This window comes from Myxine glutinosa, chromosome 5 (assembly GCF_964187855.1).
Source record: "Myxine glutinosa chromosome 5, kmMyxGlut1.1, whole genome shotgun sequence".
Lineage (NCBI taxonomy): Eukaryota > Metazoa > Chordata > Myxini > Myxiniformes > Myxinidae > Myxine > Myxine glutinosa.
The window spans coordinates 80,215,817-80,235,391 of NC_136265.1; positions in this window are offsets into that span (position 1 = coordinate 80,215,817).

Consider the following 19,575-nt stretch of genomic DNA (forward strand, 5'->3'; position numbering starts at 1 on the left):
TATATGCCCGTACTATATATCTATCTAAAATTATATCCCCCCCCTCTATTTACATGAAATGGTTTGGTCCATTCGCAACGCCAAAGCGAACGGCGAACGGCTTGCGAGTACAGTGACAATCCCCCCCCTCTATTTACATGAATGGTTTGGTCCATTCGCAACGACCACAGAACCCCCCCCTCTATTTACATGAAATGGTTCGGTCCAAAGCGAACGGCTTCCGGAGTTTGGTAAAGAAATCGCCATCGCGTACACAAACGCGCAGGAAAGCGAATGAATCGCAAATTCGTTTTTATTAGTTTTAAAACATCGTTTAACGCCAACATAGCGCCAACATAGTTTGCAAACGTGAAATAAATGAATACGCTCTCAAATGTGCCATCCGAGGCAGAGTGTGTCCGCCACGTTCGGCACACGCGCTAGTTCGCTGCTCTCTGATTGGTTGAATCGTTTTTTGGACATCGCTCGGTAAGTAATTGTCCGATTAATATGAAACCTTGAAAAGGCACATCCTCGGGTCCCCAGCAATATACCTGGCAAGTTTCAAGTATATCGGACCCGTGGTTGTCGAGAAACAGCGGTCACAGACAAACAAACACACAGACAGACACACACACACACACACAGAGATTGCTGGAATTATAGATAGATTTCAACATACAGCTATTTGATCTTCATTTCAACAATATTGATAGATAAAGGTGATATAATATCACAAATATCATGAAACATTTACATTTTGTAGTCCATTGTATAATTTAAATAAACATAAATGCAAATTTCACATGTGGAAAAAGTAAGTACACCCTTGGCTCTAATAGGTGGTATTGCCCCCTTTGGCAGAAACAACCTCAAGTAGGCGTTTCTTATAACTGTCTACCAGTCTCTGACATTGACTAGGAGAAATTTTTGCCCACTCCTCCATGCAGAATTCTTTCAGCTGTGCGATGTTTGAGGGGTTTCTTACATGCACAGCTCGTTTCAAATCCCCCCACAACATCTCGATGGGATTTAGATCCGGGCTTTGACTTGGCCATTCCAGAACCCTCCATTTATTTCTTTTCAGCCATTCCTTGGTGGATTTACTGGTACGTTTAGGGTCATTGTCATGTTGCAAGGTCCACCTTCGGTTGAGCTTCAACTTTCCGACAGATGGTCTCACATTATCCTCAAGCACCCTCTGGTACAATGAAGAATTAATAGTGGATTCTATGATGGTGAGCTGCCCAGGCCCTGATGCAGCAAAGCTGCCCCAAACCATAATATTTCCACCACCATGCTTTACAGTTGGTATCAGGTTCTTATGGTCAAATGCTGTCTTTAGTTTTCACCAAACATGTCTTCTGGTACTGTGGCCAAATAGCTCTACCTTTGACTCATCTGTCCAGAGCACATTGTTCCAGAAGTGCTGGTCTTTGCCAAGGTGTTCATTGGCAAACTTTAGTCTTGCCCTGATGTTCTTTCTGGACAGCAAAGGTTTCCACCTGGCACACCTCCCATGTAGATCAAATTTGTGCAGCCTCTTTCTAATGGTAGACTCGTGCACTTTGTCATCAACAGTGGCAAGAGCTACCTGTAGGTCCCGTGATGACATTCTGGGGTTCTTAGAGACTTCTTTCAGCATCTTGCGGTCTGCTCTCGGGATTGAACTTGCTGGAGCGGCCTGGCTTGAACAAGTTGGCAGTTGTTTGGAATCTTCTCCACTTGTAGATGATCTTCCGGACAGTCGAATGATTGATTTCAAATTGTTTAGAGATCTTTTTAAATCCCTTCCCAGACTCGAAGGCATCTATAACCTTCTTTATGAAGGCCTCAGAGAGCTCTTTTGATCTAGGCATGGTGACGCTGCACACTTCAACAACAAAGAGCAAACCAAACTAAATGTCTGAGGTTTAAATAAGACAGGTTCCTCCAAGATCCTCTCTGATGATGTTCTAATCATTTGCACCTGAGCTGGTGCACCTGATTCTAATTTTAGGTGTTTGAAGTAGTGATAAATGTAGGGGTGTACTTACTTTTTCCACATGCGAAATTTGCATCTATGTTTATTTAAATTAAACAATGTACTACAAAATGTAAATGTTTCATGATATTTGTTCTATTATATCACCTTTATCTATCAATATTGGTGAAATTAAGATCAAATATCTGTACGTTGAAATATGTTGAAAAGGTCAAAACTTTACATGGGGTGTACTTACTTTTTCACGTGACTGTAATTGGTGCCGAATTTCGTCGCATTCCCTTCAGCGGTTTCGGATAAGAAGTTTCAAGTATTTACGGACAATTTCAAGTAGAGAGAGAGGATGCATAAACATAATTGAACTAGATGGTATTCTCAAAGAATACTTAATCCGCGCTGTCGATTTGGTCTGTTTTTTGAAGGTATTTTTTCTTTGGTATGGCTGCCAGACCACGTGACCGATGACGTCAAAAATTTACATTCCCCAATGTAATTGTTATGTACATCACGCTCAATAAATTCCATACTGATCGGACTAAGCGTTGTACTTGTCGAATTATGATGTCATAATGAAGGCCCTAATGACGTCATCATTAACAGCACATTCCCCATGCGGAGTTCTTTACATTGAGCCATGTATTATTCCAGGTGAGCTAACCACGGGTGGTGAAGTGGCTCATTGTAAAGCCACGGAACGTGGCTCATTGTAAAGAACTCTGCATGGGGAATGTGTTGTTAATGATGACGTCATTGGTACTTTACATGTTTTCCACGGAGCGGTTTTGGAGATGTAGAGGTCCAAATGTTTTCGGTTTTTCCAAATGGTGCCAGTACCATGTGACATGACATCATAGTTGTCATTAGAAAAAGTTCTACACCAGTAGCGGCATTTTGTGACGTTTGTGAAGTTTCGTGTTGATCGGATAAGGTTCGTTTTTCTATCCAAGATGGCTGCCAGACCACGTGACATATGACGTCATCATTTTCAAACTATATGCAACCGTGCTGTTAGATGTTATTTGTTAAATTTTGCATCGATAGGGTGAGTGGTTTCAGATATAATTATTTAACATTTTCCTTCAATCCAATATGGCTGCCAAACCATGTGACCTATGATGTCATAAATTTACTGTTTCACTACAAATGGGTCATAGATCATGTGCATGTAATTTCAGATTTTTAGGATAAGGAATTCGATTAAAACACTTTTGGCTGGTATACCACTTCACTTCTTCCCCCATCCAAAACCTTGATCTCTTCTACCCCCGTTAATTCACCCCAGATCCACTTTTTTTTTTGGAAATCCCAACTTCTTTCTTTCCTGGAAGTTCTAGCAGTGTCCATGTGTTTTATACCTTTCACACCCACCCCCCCACCTTCCCATGCCTCCTCCCCCCAAGCCCTCTTCCTCCCATGGATCTTCCGTTGTCCCTGTTCTCTGCTGTTATACTTGTGTGCTTCCCTCTCTCTCCCCATCTTGTCTCCCGCTCCCTTTATTGTATGTTTTGTGTGTCCGTTTTTTTTTTGTGTGATTGATGTTAGCTCTTTCACGAGCCTCGACTTGTGTATACTTCACTTCACCCATTGGAAGTATTTGACTGTGCCAAGTTTCCAATTTTTCCATTCAGCGGTTTCCGAGAAATAATTTTTTAATTATTTGCTTTTAATCCAAGATGGCTGCCATACCACATGACATATATTATGTAACAATGATCATAAAAACATTCTGCATGGGTGTCACTCCTACCCTGAAAGTTTCATCTCAATCGGACATTTGGTTGCTGAGAAAAACGAGGTTTAGCCCGTACGGACGGATGGACGGACAACCCAAAAACATAATGCCTCTGGCGACTTTGTCGGCGAAGGCATAAAAACAACATTGGGAGATATACAATTTATTGTTTGACTTTCCCACAGTCCAGACTTTCAAATAAATGATGTCGTCAGCAGACTATGACGAATGTGTGAAGAACTGATGGACGATCAGAAGAGGTGTCAGCCCCTCAGCAGGAGCTGGAACCACACTCTTTTCAAGGAACCGAAGGCCATGAATTCGCAACTGTGGCGAGAAATCAGGATGTGCATGAAAGGTTGAATTCAGACTACGGCTCGCCAATGAAATTCCAAAGGAAGTACTCCATTACAAGTTGAAAAAAATGGGGCAGACCCATCCCGAGAGGAAGAGCGTATTTAGCTAGCTAATCTCCGCCGGCCAACAAAAGACCACATCGAGAGGATGAAAGTAAGCGTGGTGGATGCCAGTGTCGGATGAGACAAGGTTGAGCCCGTGAGTGGAGACGAAGAAAAAAGATGGATGGTCATGAGTAGGAATATTTTCCAAGGGAATTGTTTTTCTCGCCAACCGGTTGATAAATGCCAAATGAGTTTCTTTTTTCCACAACTTAATTATTTTTCATCAAGACTGGAAATACTATGCCAGAGGTTCAGTCCTTGTTCGAGTCTTTATCAAGTTCAGCTTGTGAAAACCCCACACAGCATCTACAGTGGACAAACGGTGAGTTATTACAATTTTATTCAGTGTTACCAACTGTGGAAAGTGTTGTTTGTGGTCAAGTAGAGGAAGGCTGCACAACTTTCAGATGGACAGTGCATTTCTGTTTAAACAGAACTATCATCGGGTTGAACTGTGGAAATTCCTGCTGTGTGACACTGTTTATGAAACCTCGAAACTTATGAGTAATGATTACTGATGTACTTGACTTCTGCTACACCAAAATGGGATCAACATTTTAGGATGTAACACTGGGTTGAAGATGTTTGAAATGCTTTGCATACCTCTTATTTTCATGTTTTTGATAAGGTGTCCATAAATGCAGTTTTCTGCCTCATTTCCCTTTTTAGACGAGACTTGGATAAAGTGCCCATATATCTCAAAGGTTGGAGGTTCTGCATTTCTTGGCAACATTTGTTCAAACTTAGAAAGGCCTTTGAGTGAGTGGAGTAACCTCTCAGGCAGTGATACATCAATGGTAAGAAAATGTTGGTTCTGAGATGCTCCCATTTCCCGTTGACTTTAATGTTAAATCGGGGATAACTATTTGACCATGTTAATAAAAACAGATGATTTTTTTTGTATTGTAAGTTGAGGCTTGTGTAAGAGTTAACAATATAACATATAATAAAGGGAGCGGAGACAAGAGGGGGAGAGAGAGGGAAGCACAACAACAGTAGCGAACAGGGACAGCGGGAGATCTGTTGAAGGGATAGGGCTGGGATGGGGTACATGGGATAAACAAGATGAACATTACAAGGACTTTCAGGAAAGAAAACTGAATTTAAAAGAGGTGGATTTGGGGTGTATTAACGGAGGTAGAAAAGATCTAGGTTTTGGATGGGAAATAGGGTGGCCCAAAAATGAACTGAAAAAAAAAATGTTTGAATTCCTATTCTCCACAAGGCTCTTACTGTTCGATATCACAAACGAAGCCTACATGCAAAAAACCCGGAATATCGGCCAATATTTAAAGGTTGCGACCTCAAAGTAAAGATCTCTAAATTCCGTAATTTCACTAATTTTGCGTCATTATTGTGTTCTACAATAAATATTTGCCGCGAAACGCCACTGTAGACATCAAACCTATTTCCAAAGAATCGCTATATGATAGTTACGTGCTTTTCCACTAGCTCAGTTGGCCGCCAGGTCTCGGCAGGTGTAGACGTTTCTCTGTTGCGCTCCAGCTGTCTGGGCTGTGTACTCCAGCTGTCTGGGCAGTGATAAGGCAAGTTAAACTTTCCACCAGTGGTGGAATTTTCTGTCATCTATTCACTACACATACCTTTATAAGCAACTTGAAGCAATTATTTTTTTATTTATAAAGTATATTAAAATCATTGATTTTATATTTTACATAAAAGATATGTACAAGTTCTTTAACTCTAATTTCATTCCACAGACCAATATCATGACAACGACAAGGAGCAGTCTGAATGTTTGGCTCCTGGGTAAGCTGAATCCGGACATCTTGGGATCTGGCTTGCCAACAAACGAGGCTATTCTCAAGAATTTCATGTTTCACCACCAGACGGGATCTACAATTGGTGACAGTACTAAGGCCACCATAGACAGAGCGCTGGTAATTTGGGACAAGGCCCGAATTCCGACCCAACGGGTAGACTCCGGCGTGCGCAAGCTTCGGAAGCTTTATGAAGAATATTGTGGGTTGAAGAAAAGCAGATTGAAACCGAAAGACGGGTGCCGAAAAATAGAAAGAAAATTCAAAGAGAATCTCACCAAACTATTTGACATCTCACGAAAAGATGCCCTCAGTATTATGACGGACGAAAAAGACAAGCGATTCTTGCGGATGCAACAGCAGGATCCGGCGAGCTCGAGTATGTCTGGGATTGACAGATCCTCTTTCCCTCGTGGTCCCCCTGTACTGTCTTTCCCTCGCGGTCCCCCTGTACTGTCTTTCCCTCGTGGTCCCCCTGTGCTGTCTTTCCCTCGTGGTCCCCCTGTGCTGTCTTTCTCTCGTGGTCCCCCTGTGCTGTCTTTCTCTCGTGGTCCCCCTGTGCTGTCTTTCCCTCGCGGTCCCCCTGTGCTGTCTTTCCCTTGCGGTCCCCCTGTGCTGTCTTTCCCTCGCGGTCCCCCTGTGCTGTCTTTCCCTCGCGGTCCCCCTGTGCTGTCTTTCCCTCGCAGTCCCCCTGTACTGTCTTTCCCTCGCGGTCCCCCTGTACTGTCTTTCCCTCCCCCTGTACTTTCCCTCGCCCTGTACTGTCTTTCCCTCGCGGTCCCCCTGTACTGTCTTTCCATCGCGGTCCCCCTGTACTGTCTTTCCCTCGTGGTCCCCCTGTGCTGTCTTTCCCTCGTGGTCCCCCTGTGCTGTCTTTCCCTCGCGGTCCCCCTGTGCTGTCTTTCCCTCATGGTCCCCCTGTGCTGTCTTTCCCTCGTGGTCCCCCTGTGCTGGCTTTCCCTCGCGGTCCCCCTGTACTGTCTTTCCCTCGCGGTCCCCCTGTACTGTCTTTCCCTCGTGGTCCCCCTGTGCTGTCTTTCCCTCGTGGTCCCCCTGTACTGTCTTTCCCTCACGGTCCCCCTGTGCTGTCTTTCCCTCACGGTCCCCCTGTGCTGTCTTTCCCTCGCGTTCCCCCTGTGCTGTCTTTCCCTTGCGGTCCCCCTGTGCTGTCTTTCCATCGTGGTCCCCCTGTGCTGGCTTTCCCTCGCAGTCCCCCTGTGCTGTCTTTCCCTCACGGTCCCCCTGTGCTGTCTTTCCCTCGCGGTCCCCCTGTGCTGTCTTTCCCTCGTGGTCCCCCTGTGCTGTCTTTCCCTCGCGGTCCCCCTGTGCTGTCTTTCCCTCGTGGTCCCCCTGTGCTGTCTTTCTCTCGCGGTTGTCAGCTCTTTCACGAGCCTCGATTCAGTATACAAAAAAAAAAAAAAAAAAAAAAACAAACAAGGAAACACTGAAACGCCTCAGGAGTAATGAGGCCAGTGCTCGAAAGGAAAAAAGCATGTTGAGCATCCAAGAGGTGAATAGGGTTTTTCCGTCTCGTTCCGCCATTGCTGACATCTGTAGCTCCTCCTCATCGATGGAATCCGAAGATGATTTCCAATCAACATCCAGTCAAGCTCAGCCAAAGCATAAGAAATTGAAGCAGGCCGTTGTGACTAAAGAAGTAGCCGCTGCTCTCGACCGAGTGAAACTCCTTAACCGCGCTGCCATGTTCGTCGTAGGAGCCGTCATGCAAGCACTCGGTCATGACCTGGAGTCTGTGTCGCTATCCCGGAACACCATTCAACCAGCGCGGGTCACCACTCGTGAGGCGGTAGCAACTGCTCAACAGACTGATTTCTCGCCTGACAGCCCACTGCTTCTTCACTGGGACGGTAAACTGCTTCCATATATTGCTGGCAATAAAAATATTTTGGATCGCGTCGCCATCTTGGTCGCTGGTGGTGAAACAGAGCAACTCCTTGCCGTCCCTAAGATCGGACGCAGCACGGAAAAGGAGCAGAGCAATGCATGCATTCAAACGCTGGGGAATGGAATCTCAAACCCATGATCCAGGGACTAGTCTTCGATACGACTGCGGCCAATACTGGATTGGCTAGAGGCGCGTGCACCCTAATTGAGAAGGCTCTGGACAAGGAGATCATCTGGATCGCGTGCCTTCATCACGTGTTCGAGGTCATGTTGTCGGCCCTATTTTCTGTGACCCTGACACCAACCAGTGGGCCTGAAGTGGCAATCTTCAAACGCTTCCAGAAGGCCTGGCCTGGTATTAATAAAGTTGATTTCCGTTCTGCTGGAGACGAGCTCTTTGTTGGCATGCCGGATGGCCTACGACAAGAAATGGTGTCATTTTACTCTGAGGCAGTCAAGAGCCAGCTCCCACGGGATAACTATGGAGAGTTGCTTCAGCGCTGTCATATATTCCTAGGAGGATCCTTCGACGGAGGACCGTTCTTTCGTGCACCAGGAGCTATGCACAATGCGCGGTGGATGGCTCAGGAAATATACTCGCTGAAGATCTTCTTTTTGAAGAGCCAGTTTAATCTGACTGCTCATGAGACTGCTGCCATCACACAGATTTGCCTATTCGTTTCTCTTATTTACGCTCGCTACTGGCACGAGGCTCCTCTCCCAGAGAGAGCCCCCCTCAACGACTTAAACCAAATTGTTCTCCTTCATGACTATCCTAACCGTGTTATCAGGTAGGTGGCTGTTAAGGCTTTCTATCGCCATTTGTGGTACTTCTCTGAGCACCTCGCGCCTCGATCGCGTCGACAGGATCACCAAAGCAGCTATGGTAGAAAATCTATTAGGTCCTTCAAACCAAAAACTCTTAAGACGTTTGGACGGAACTGTGTTCGATCATCGTGCTTCATTGGCGTCGTATAAGGGGTGTTGCAAAACATTTAACCTTTTTTCCCCCACGAGAACCCGTTACGGTTGTGCACGCATTCGGACATGACGTGTGCGTGCGTACGTGCCGTATGCGTACCTTGCGTCCACGTCATCACTTTTTCTTCGCTTGTCGTTGCTGTGATGGTTTTTTCGCGCACTGAACAACGTGTTGCATATGCGTTATTCTATTCTCGGCTATTTTAACGTGCATCAAAGGAAGCATGCCTCGGGGGGGAAAAAAGGTAAAATGTTTTGCAACACCCCTTATCACGAGTCGGTCTATGAAAATATTCGGTCTACTCTCCATGAACGGACAAGATGAAGAAAGTCATTCTTGACAAAACCTCCATCCCTCTGGCTGACGGACGACAAACCCTTAAAATATAGGGACTGGTCGCGACCTCTAAATATTGTACGATCTGTCCAATTTTTGGCATGAGTTCTTACATCTTGATATGGAACACTTGGAGCCTTGTAGAGAAAGATATTTTCAACTTTCATTTTTGTTTGGGCCACCCTAATGGGGAAAGATAAGAGATGGTGGTGAGCAGCTATTTCAAAGACCTGGAGAGAGCAGTGGGATTGAAGAGATTGAGGAAGTTTGTTCCAGAGGCAGCAGAAAAGAGGAATGAAAGAGTGAAGCTGAGCAGAGAGTCTTGATTTTGGCAGTTTCACCAGAAGAGGGTTGCTGGCAGACCTTGTGCATCTTGCAGGAATATTTGGAGGACAGAGCAGGGGGAGCTAAGCCGGATAGGAGTCGGTAGAAGACAGAAAGACGACAAACTTGCTTGCTGTGAGTGAGTGAAAGGCCTTAACATAGACCAAACGAACATAGATTCTCACAAACGTAGACTTCCTTCTCGTCCTCCCCACATCTTCCTCTCCCCCTGTGCCAGCCAGCTTCTCGTTAAAATGGTTTCATGGACAAAGGTCATTTCTCTATTGGCTTAAATGTTAAATCGGGGAAAAATAAATTTGCCATTGCAACAAAGAGTATTCTCAGAACACATCATATATGTTTTAGTCTTCTATATATTTCACCTGTATATTTTAGATGTCCCACTAATGAAAATACATCTGGCCTTGTGATGAAAGTCAACATGTGAAAAGGAGGTTTATGTTGGTTCTGGGCTTGAATCCAATTTTGCTATTTTTCACATTGAGTTTATACGAGTAAAAGTGAGGATTCTAAAGCTTCGTCCCAGTCAAATGTTCCTCCGAGAACGTTCTTCGGAGCGAGTCAAACTCGTTCAGTATTGCCAGCGATAATACCGAAGATATACCTTCACCACAATACTTGGATAAATCGAAAAATAACTTTATTATATGTGATAATTGTGTAAATGAGAGAAACCATTCGGTTATGGATAGCTAATGCACCATAGGGAGACATTCTTCTTATACTCGTATTTATCTTGCCCAATCATGCTTTCAACTCCCTTGTCGCTCAATAAGAAATAAGTAATAACTAGAACGGCACTCAGTAGAGAGCATACCTCCACCTGGTTGGCCATATCACTCAATGGTGAAGAATCAAAATTTCGTCAAAAATTAAATAATTCTCATATCGGAATCCATATTCAGATCTTCACCAAAATCGAATCGATTCTTCCTTGTCGCACACACAACCTGTCCACCAAGTTTCGTCCAGATCCATGCATAACTTTTTGAGATATCCTGCAATGTATAGTTTTTGGCCCGATCTCCCAATGTTGATGAATCACTTAAGAAATTAAATAATTCTCATATCCGAATCCATATCCAGATCTTCACCCAAATCGAATCGATTCTGCCTTGTCACACACACAACCTGTCCACCAAGTTTCGTCCAGATCCATGCATAACGTTTTGAGATATCCTGCAATGTATAGTTTTTGGCCCCATCTCCTAATGGTGAAGGAATCACTTAAAACTTCTTGTGGCCGAATCCGAATCTTCACCAAAATCTAATTATTTCGTCCTTGTGACATATGCTACATCTCTGCCAAATTTCGTCCGAATCCATCCACAACTTTTGTTCAACGTCCACAAAGATATTTTGCCCACAAACAAACAAACAGACAGGGGTGAAAACATAACCCCCATCCACCTTTGGTGGCGAAGATAACAACATTTATGGAATGTAAAGGGATATAGAGATGTTGCTCCAAAAAGTATGGAAACAAGGTGGGGATGATCAGAATAAATGATCATGTGAAACCATCTCTACATCTTTGTTTGAGTAATGGTTGTCCCGAGAAAAAAAAACAAAGTAATATCGAGCACTCACACAATGGCTTTGTGATATGACCCTCCCGGCAAAGGGGTTACAGTGAAGAGTAAGTCCAAAGACTTACAAGGACTGCACCTCTTCCAGTACCTATTGATATGGAACCGACTCGATGTCCACTCTGGGTCGTGTTGAAAATGTTTAATTAGAGAGATTGGGCAATTAGACGTGGCTCGCAGTCGGTGTTCCAATTCATCCCAAAGGTGTTAGATGGGGTTGAGGTCAGGGCTTTCTGCAGGCCAGTCAAGTTCTTTCACACCGATATCGACAAACCATTTCTGGATGAACCTCGCTTTGTGCATGAGGGCATTGTCATGCTGAAACAGGAAAGGGCCTTCCCCAAACTGTTGCCACAAAGTTGGAAGCACAATCGTCTAGAATGTCATTGTATGCTTTCCCTTCAGGTTTCCCTTCACTGGAACTAAGGGGCCCAGCACGAACCATGAAAAACAGCCCCAGACCATTATTCCTCCTCCACCAAACTTTACAGTTGGCACAATGCATTCGGGCAGGTAGCATTCTCCTGGCATCCGCCAACCCAGATTCGTCCGTCGAACTGCCAGATGGTGAAGCGTGATTCATCACTCCAGAGAACGCATTTCCACTGCTCCAGAGTCCAATGGTGGCAAGCTTTACACCACTCCAGCCGACGCTTGGCATTGCGCATGGTGATCTTCGGCTTGTGTGCGGCTGCTCGGCCATGGAAACCCATTTGATGAAGATCCCGACGAACAGTTGTTGTGCTGACATTGCTTCCAGAGGCAGTTTGGAACTCGGAAGTGAGTTGCATCCGAGGAGAGACGATTTTTACGCGCTTCAGCACCCGGCAGTCCCGTTCTGTGAGCTTGTGTGGCCTACCACTTCACGGCTGAGCTGTTGTTGCTCCAATACGTTTCTACTTCACAATAACAGCACTTACAGTTGACTGGGGCAGCTCGAGCAGGGCAGAAATTTGACGAACTGACTTGTTGGAAAGGTGGCATCCTATGACGGTGCCACGTTGAAAGTCACTGAGCTCTTCAGTACGGCCCATTCTTCTGCCAATGTTTGTCTATGGAGATTTTATGACTGTGTGCTTGATTATATATACACCTGTCAGCAATAGGTGTGGCTGACACAGCTGAATGCACTAATTAGAATGGGTATCCACATACTTTTGGTCATGTAGTGTAGGAGTTTTCCCAACACAATGGTATAGGATATAGATGTGCAGGTGTGGGGTGAGGGAAATATGGGGTATAAGCCACCCTATCTACTCAAGGTGATGTCTTGCATCAAATAATCAAAAGGGAACTGTGTGAGGATGCAAGACGTCAAAGAGTGGAGGGGTGTTGTCTGAACCCTGGACAATCCTTGATTCATGATGTCTTACTTCTCGGTCACTCCATACAAATGATCCACTGGGCCAGTGGTTGTTTATCTTTTTGCCGGCACAATTGGCTTTGAGCATTGTGCTCGATGTTCTTGTCTGAGGTTGAACGACATTTTTTCTATCTCTCCAATCCAGACATAGTGCCTCCTTCATATTGTCATGTGACTGCTCTCAGTTAAGACCGAGAGTAAGCCACGGATGGAAACGAGCGTTAATGAAGGCGTTCAGTTCAATTGATGGCGGATGATACGCGAGGAGGAAGAAGAATACCGACTTACCTGGACGGCCTTGATGATGTCTTCACCCTTCGAAAAGTAACTCAAACGAACCAGATTTTATGTACAAAAATAAACACGGCTTTATTTCCGGAACCCGAGAACAATGACGGTTACTAAAACCCCCTAATGAGCGCTCCTTCACCAGACGTAACAAACCGACAAGGGAATATATAATAAAATTAAGGGGGTCTTGCGTGTGTGGTGCAGGTTTATCTCCCCTCGGCTGAGGTGTGTCAGGGATCGTCAGGCCCCGAGTGCAGTCGGGACGCGGCTCCGATGTTAGCGGGAGGAAGGCCAATCAGTCGTTGGCGCGAACCAGGCCTTGACGCGCCCTTGCTCGTGCACTGCTAGGCCAGAGCATGTTGCCGCGGCAAGCCTTGCGTCCCCGCGCGATCGCTCGCGATGTCCGGAACCAAAGGAGAGAGAGTCTATGGCGGAGGAAGGCGTAAGGGGCAGCAGGAGAAGAAGGGAAGAGAGTCCAAAGCGAGAAGGGGTCCAGCGCAAGAAGGCAGTCCAAAACGAGAACAAAATGCTGGCTAGTCAGTCCTTTTATCGCTCGTCTCGTGACGTCACCAGCACATTTCACCAATCAGCGCGTCACTTCTTGCTCACCCCTCACGTCCTCCAATCCGAGGGAAGCTTCTTGCCCCTCCCCTGGCCAATCACCAGTCCTTCCTTACTCTGCCAATCGGCGACCTTCGTCCTGCCTCATGTCTTCCTTCCACCAATCAGTGGCCAGCTTCTTGCCCCTACCTTGACCAATCACGAGCCTCATCCTGACTGAGCAATGTTTGTCTGCTAAGTTGGCGCAATGCATGGGCGCTTCCTGCCTGCATTTCCAGTGGATTTTATTGTGGGGGGGAATTTTTAATTAGTGTGTGAGCTGATGGGGATGGATTCCTAACTAGTGTCTATGTGCGTTGCCATACGGGACACAGGGTAGGTCACAGGTTTCACGCACAGGGGAATTAACATAATCTCTACTCTATTTATCACAAGGCCATCCTTGTATGACTACAAATATACACTTAATCCGACATCCGGGCTAGACAGGTCCCTGCTTATGTACATTGAGATGGTTCTTCTTCTTCACGACAGTTGGAGCATGATACCGACACAGATCTACCTGATCTATATACCACTCTACCCTAAAATTCATACCAATATTATTTCATTATCCCACTGTCCCTTTCACATATGTTGTCTTAAGTTTATAGAGAACAGAGTTGAGGCATTCAGCTTTTTCACGTGCGGAGTCAGCTGTGTAGCCGTTTGAGGTAAGGGAGGGGATGGAAGGGGAACGAATGCCAGAAACAGATTTGACCAGACGCCACCAGGATTTGGAGGAGGGAGACAGGTTTGAGTGTTCCGTCTTGAGAGTAGAGAGATATTGTGTCCTGGCTCTCCTGAGGGTAGACTTCTCCTGAAGGATAAATAAATGTGTAGAGCTTTTACACTCGCTCAAAACGGCCTCAAGGCCAAGTGGATGGCACTTCCCTGTTTCCAAGCCACGCTGTAAAATATAATTATTTTATGGCTTTTCCAAACAATCAAGTTCCGAACTCAATTTTTCCTGTTCAATTAGAATTTGCAATTTCGTCTTCAATTGTTCTTCCACACAATCCAGAAAAGTTGATTGGATCGTTTAATTGCCTATCCCTGTGGAGAGACTGTGAGAGCATGTGACTTGCCTGCGTCTAATGCCATGTTCCAAATAGCTGATCGACGACATCTGACAAAAGGCATTCAGCAGTGTCAGGACTTTCACATGAGCGATGCGTCTTGTACATTAGAAAAGGTGGAAGAGCAGTGCATGGAGAGCGAGAAATGGAGCTTTTTGTTGCACAGCATAATTCCACAACCAGGATGGGGTTTAGGTCGATCAAACAATACCCAGGGAGAGACACTAAGGAGTGAGGGACGTCCTGTTCGAGGAAGGATTCTGTTAAATAGAAGATGTTCAGGTTATTGGCAGCGGCCTGGATTAAGAGATCTGTCAGGTTGGATTGGAGTCCCCAGATGTTTGAGGTCCACACAGTTATGGACAGGGGTTGTTATTAAAAGGGGATTCTTAATTGTGAGATTAAGTGGATGATCATGCTTTTGCTTATCATGGTAAAATGTGCATATTTCATTTATCACTCATTTGGGGACTCAAATGTTTTATGTCATGTGAAAACTTGATGTGACGTCGATCTGGTGATGACGTCAAGGCAGACATTTTTCAGGGTTTTGGTGCCTCAAAATCCGACACTATACCACACACACACACACAAACACGTGTAAGATGGTGGCGAGGGGGAGGTGGCGTGATTTGCCGCCTCCCTCTCACCGGCGACGGAAACAGAGAGCCATTAAGAACGAGACAGAGCAAGGGTTGTGGGATCGAGGACGACTTTGATGGGAGTGAGAACTGAGCCGAGGATGGCATATTTGGTGGGGGAAGGGGTCGTCCGTACTTAAGCCGATCAACCGGGTTAACCCGGGCGTACCCTCAAGGCGCTACTTCGGGGGATCGAGGGGGAAACGGAGCACGGAGAAGGATTGGTCTATGAGTTGTGGTTCCTTACTCGGGTGAATATGGATGCTTCAGAACCGGGGAAGGCTCCATTTAGTCTTGGAAGAGATGACGATCGGTAGCGGTGACACACACACACACACACACACACACACACACACACACACACACACACACACACACACACACACACACACACACACACACACACACACACACATTTGTGATTTATACACATTCTATGTGACATATTATACAGTATTGTATTACATGCACACATATTATACTGTATAATATATACACCCATAGTAAAATATAAAATAAAAAAAATTGTGTGTGTGTGTGTGTCCATAAATATACATGTGTGTTTGTGTGTATTTGTATATACTAGGGCATGCCCGTACTATATATATATCTAAAATTATATCCCCCCCCTCTATTTACATGAAATGGTTTGGTCCATTCGCAAAGCCAAAGCGAACGGCTTGCGAGTACGGTGACAATCCCCCCCCTCTATTTACATGAAATGGTTTGGTCCAAAGCGAACGGCTTGCGAGTACGGTGACAATCCCCCCCCCCCCCCCCTCTATTTACATGAAATGGTTTGGTCCAAAGCGAACGGCTTGCGAGTACGGTGACAATCCCCCCCCCTCTATTTACATGAAATGGTTTGGTCCAAAGCGAACGGCTTGCGGAGTTTGGTAAAGAAATCGCCATAGCGTGCACAAACGCGCAGGAAAGCGAAAGAATCGCAAATTAGTTTTAATTAGTTTTAAAACATAGTTTAACGCCAACATAGCGCCAACATAGTTTGCCAACGTGAAATAAATGAATACGCTCTCAAATGTGCCGTCCGAGGCAGAGTCTGTTCGCCACGTTCGGCACACGTGATAACTCGCTGCTCTCTGATTGGTTGAATCGTTTTTTGGACATAGCTCGGTAACTACTTCTCCGATTAATATGAAACCTTGAAAAGGCACATCCTCGGGTCCCCAGCAATATACCTGGCAAGTTTCAAGTATATCGGACCCGTGGTTGTCGAGAAACAGCGGTCGCATACACACACACAGACACACAGAGATTACTGGAATTATAGATAGATCAGAGAGTACGTTAGTACTCTATGTAGGGGTGGCGCAGAAAAAAAAATGACGCTCCCATCTGCTACATGCAAAACTAAAGTTGGATTATCTTCTTTAAAAACTCGCTTAGGCTACATATGAGAGCCTACCTGGTCTGTTCAGTTCAGAGACCCCTCAGACCTTTGACGACCCTTTAATTCCCCCAAGACCCTTCAGACCACGAAGACCCAAAATACCCTGAAGACCCCGAAGTCCAAAAACACCCCAAAGACCCAAAATACCCTTCAAGGCCCTGAGGCTCAAAAAGACCCTGAATACTCAAAAACCCAAAACACCCCAAAGACCCAAAACACCCCGAAGGCCCAAAACACCCTGAAGGCCCAAAACACCCCTGAAGACCAAAAACACCCCGAAGACCCAAAACACCTAGAAGACCCAAAACACCCCGAAGACCCAAAACACCCCAAAGACTGAAAAGTCCCCAAAGACCCAAAACACCCTGAAGACCCAAAACACCCTGAAGACCCAAAATACCCCAAAGACCCAAAATACCCTTAAAGGCCCTGAGGATCCAAAAGACCCTGAAGACCCAAAAGGTCCCGAAGAGCCATATGACCCAAACACCCTGAAGACCTAAAAGACCCCAAAGACCCAAAACACCCTGAAGACTCAAAAAGCCCCGAAGACCCAAAATACCCTTAGAGGCCCAGAGAATCCAAAATACCCTAAAGACCCAAAATACCCAAAATATCCTGAAGACCCAAAAGTCCATGAAGACCCAAAATGCCAAAAAGACCACGAAGACCATTAAAGGCCACGAAGACCCATAAAATGCTTTAGACCAATTCGACCAGCTTGGACATGACCATTTAGAGCTTGACACCACTTGGACCTTTTTTGATTGCAAATAAATTAAAAATAAATAATATCCCCAATTTCACAAATAAATTTGTACAAAAGAAACGTTTGTATTACAATTGGTGTAAATCATAACGCAGCAACTCACGTAGACTCATTATTATCCTCGGTGAAAACAGGCATTTGTAAAGTTTATTACAGCATTTTCCGGATCATACAAGCAAAGCAAAACACGAGACAACATGAGCAAAACACGAGACGAGTCCGCCAATTTTCCCCGATCCTCCTCTTCTTCCTCCTCCTTCAACATCCGACCCTCCTCCTCCCATATCGCAATGCACCTATTCCATTACATGACGTCACACATCCACGACACATTTATATATATATATATATATATATATATATATATATATATATATATATATATATATGTATATATATATATATATATATATATATATATATATATATATATATATATATATATATATATATATATATATATATATATATATTGTTACGGATCTCTCCGTCGGCCTCTTTTCCCCTTATCGAGGGGGGATTAATCCCCTCGTCTATGACTGACCGACGTGGTCCTGAAGCTGCACAGCTCCCTCCGGAGAGGCAGGGGCGCAACCTCGTTCGCGACCGCGGACAGATGTTAATTGCCGAACGGTTTAGCAACCGCGGCACGAACCATTAACAGAACTAGACCCGATTCTTATACGTTGGCCAAATCGTGCCACAGGTATTCAATGGGGAAACCTCAAAGACGAACGGATGTGAAGAAGAAGAAGAAGAAGGCAAAAGTAGGAAGAACAAATATGATTTATTACTAATTATTATTATTGTACACAATCAAAAAGAACCAAGGAGAAGGAAAGATAACGAAAGTAACTGGAAGAAGAAGAAGAAGAAGAGGAAGACACAGTGCAAATACTAGCTTATACTGTACAATCTTACTTAACCCCAGGACAAGACAAAAGACAGACGACGGTCAGACTCAGACGAATGGGAAATGAAGGCAGGAACGAATGGCGGGAAGGAGAGGAAGGTTCAACTGGAACCGGAGCACGGTCGGGCCGGGAGTGAGCAGCCGCTGCCCCTTCTTGATCGTTTTTGCACGGCAGCGTTCCTTCGCGGCCACGGTCGAAACTGCCGTCAAAGCTCAAAGCTGCGGTGGTTCAAAGCTCATGGGACATCCCTCTCTCATCTCCTGGATCATGCAGCTCCTGTGGGGGCGTTCCGCTGCGGGTTATATAGGCCACACCCTCGAACCTTCGCGAACCTCCCAAATCGTTCTCCCTTCGCCCTCCCAAGCCAAACCCCTCGTGCTTGGTTGGTCGGCAAGGGCTCTCCTGGCTCCACCCTCTGATGACGAGGTGGAGACACGCCTTTCTTCTCCGAGCTGGAGCACATGGCAATGGCGGCAAATGCAGAAAACCGCCCAATGCAGTTGGCAATGGAGGCTTTGGGATATGGAAGGGAACTATCTTATGTCATCTGATGCAATGCAGTGTCAACTAGTGGGAACAGAGCCTGAAACTACATAGAATAAGGAGATAACTATTTAGAAGGATATATGATTTGCTACGTGCATGTATATGGATTAACTAGGAGGACGACCTTTGACCTTTACACTACGGAGGGTGATATTTACAACAAGATTCATGACACTTACAACAATAAAAAACACAGGATTCTCAAATCCGCAACACTGCACCCTCATCCTCTAGGCACGCCCTCGGGCCTATAAAACTTTAACTTTAGTGTGACACGTAGGTGTTGTTCCCTCTACATTTAACCTGACCCTGAGTGTGACAGTTTTAAAACACAAACAAGTATGTCCCCCTGCTGTATTGCACCCTGCCTAACAGATTTACGCCCACAGCTAACCGAATTGCGGAATTGTCTTCAAACTATACATGAACGGTGGGGAGCATTATTTACAATTGACGCTGGACTATTTACAAAACGCAACCCAGGACCTGTGATTGTTCTTTTGGGGGGGGGGGGGGGGGGGGGAGAGACAGCCTGCGCTGCATCGACACACCAGCACTAACAAAGAGCACCATAAAGCACCAAAAAACGCACCAGTCAGTGCACAGTCACCACAGTTCATAATAAACAACCCTGCTGATGGTCTTGCTCTTCTGCTCCCTCTGCTGGCCAATGTTCTTCCTGATGTTGTCTTTCCTCATGTTCTTCTTGCTGGCGGCCTATTAGGACATAATAAAAAGTGCACAAAATGTGTCCATTTTTATTTATGGCCCACAGGGGCCGACTAGGGGTGGTTCACCTGTATGGCATAAGTGCCACGTTACCGAGGTCCGCAAGCAAGATCTTCCTCTGGCCAACCTGGCCGGTTC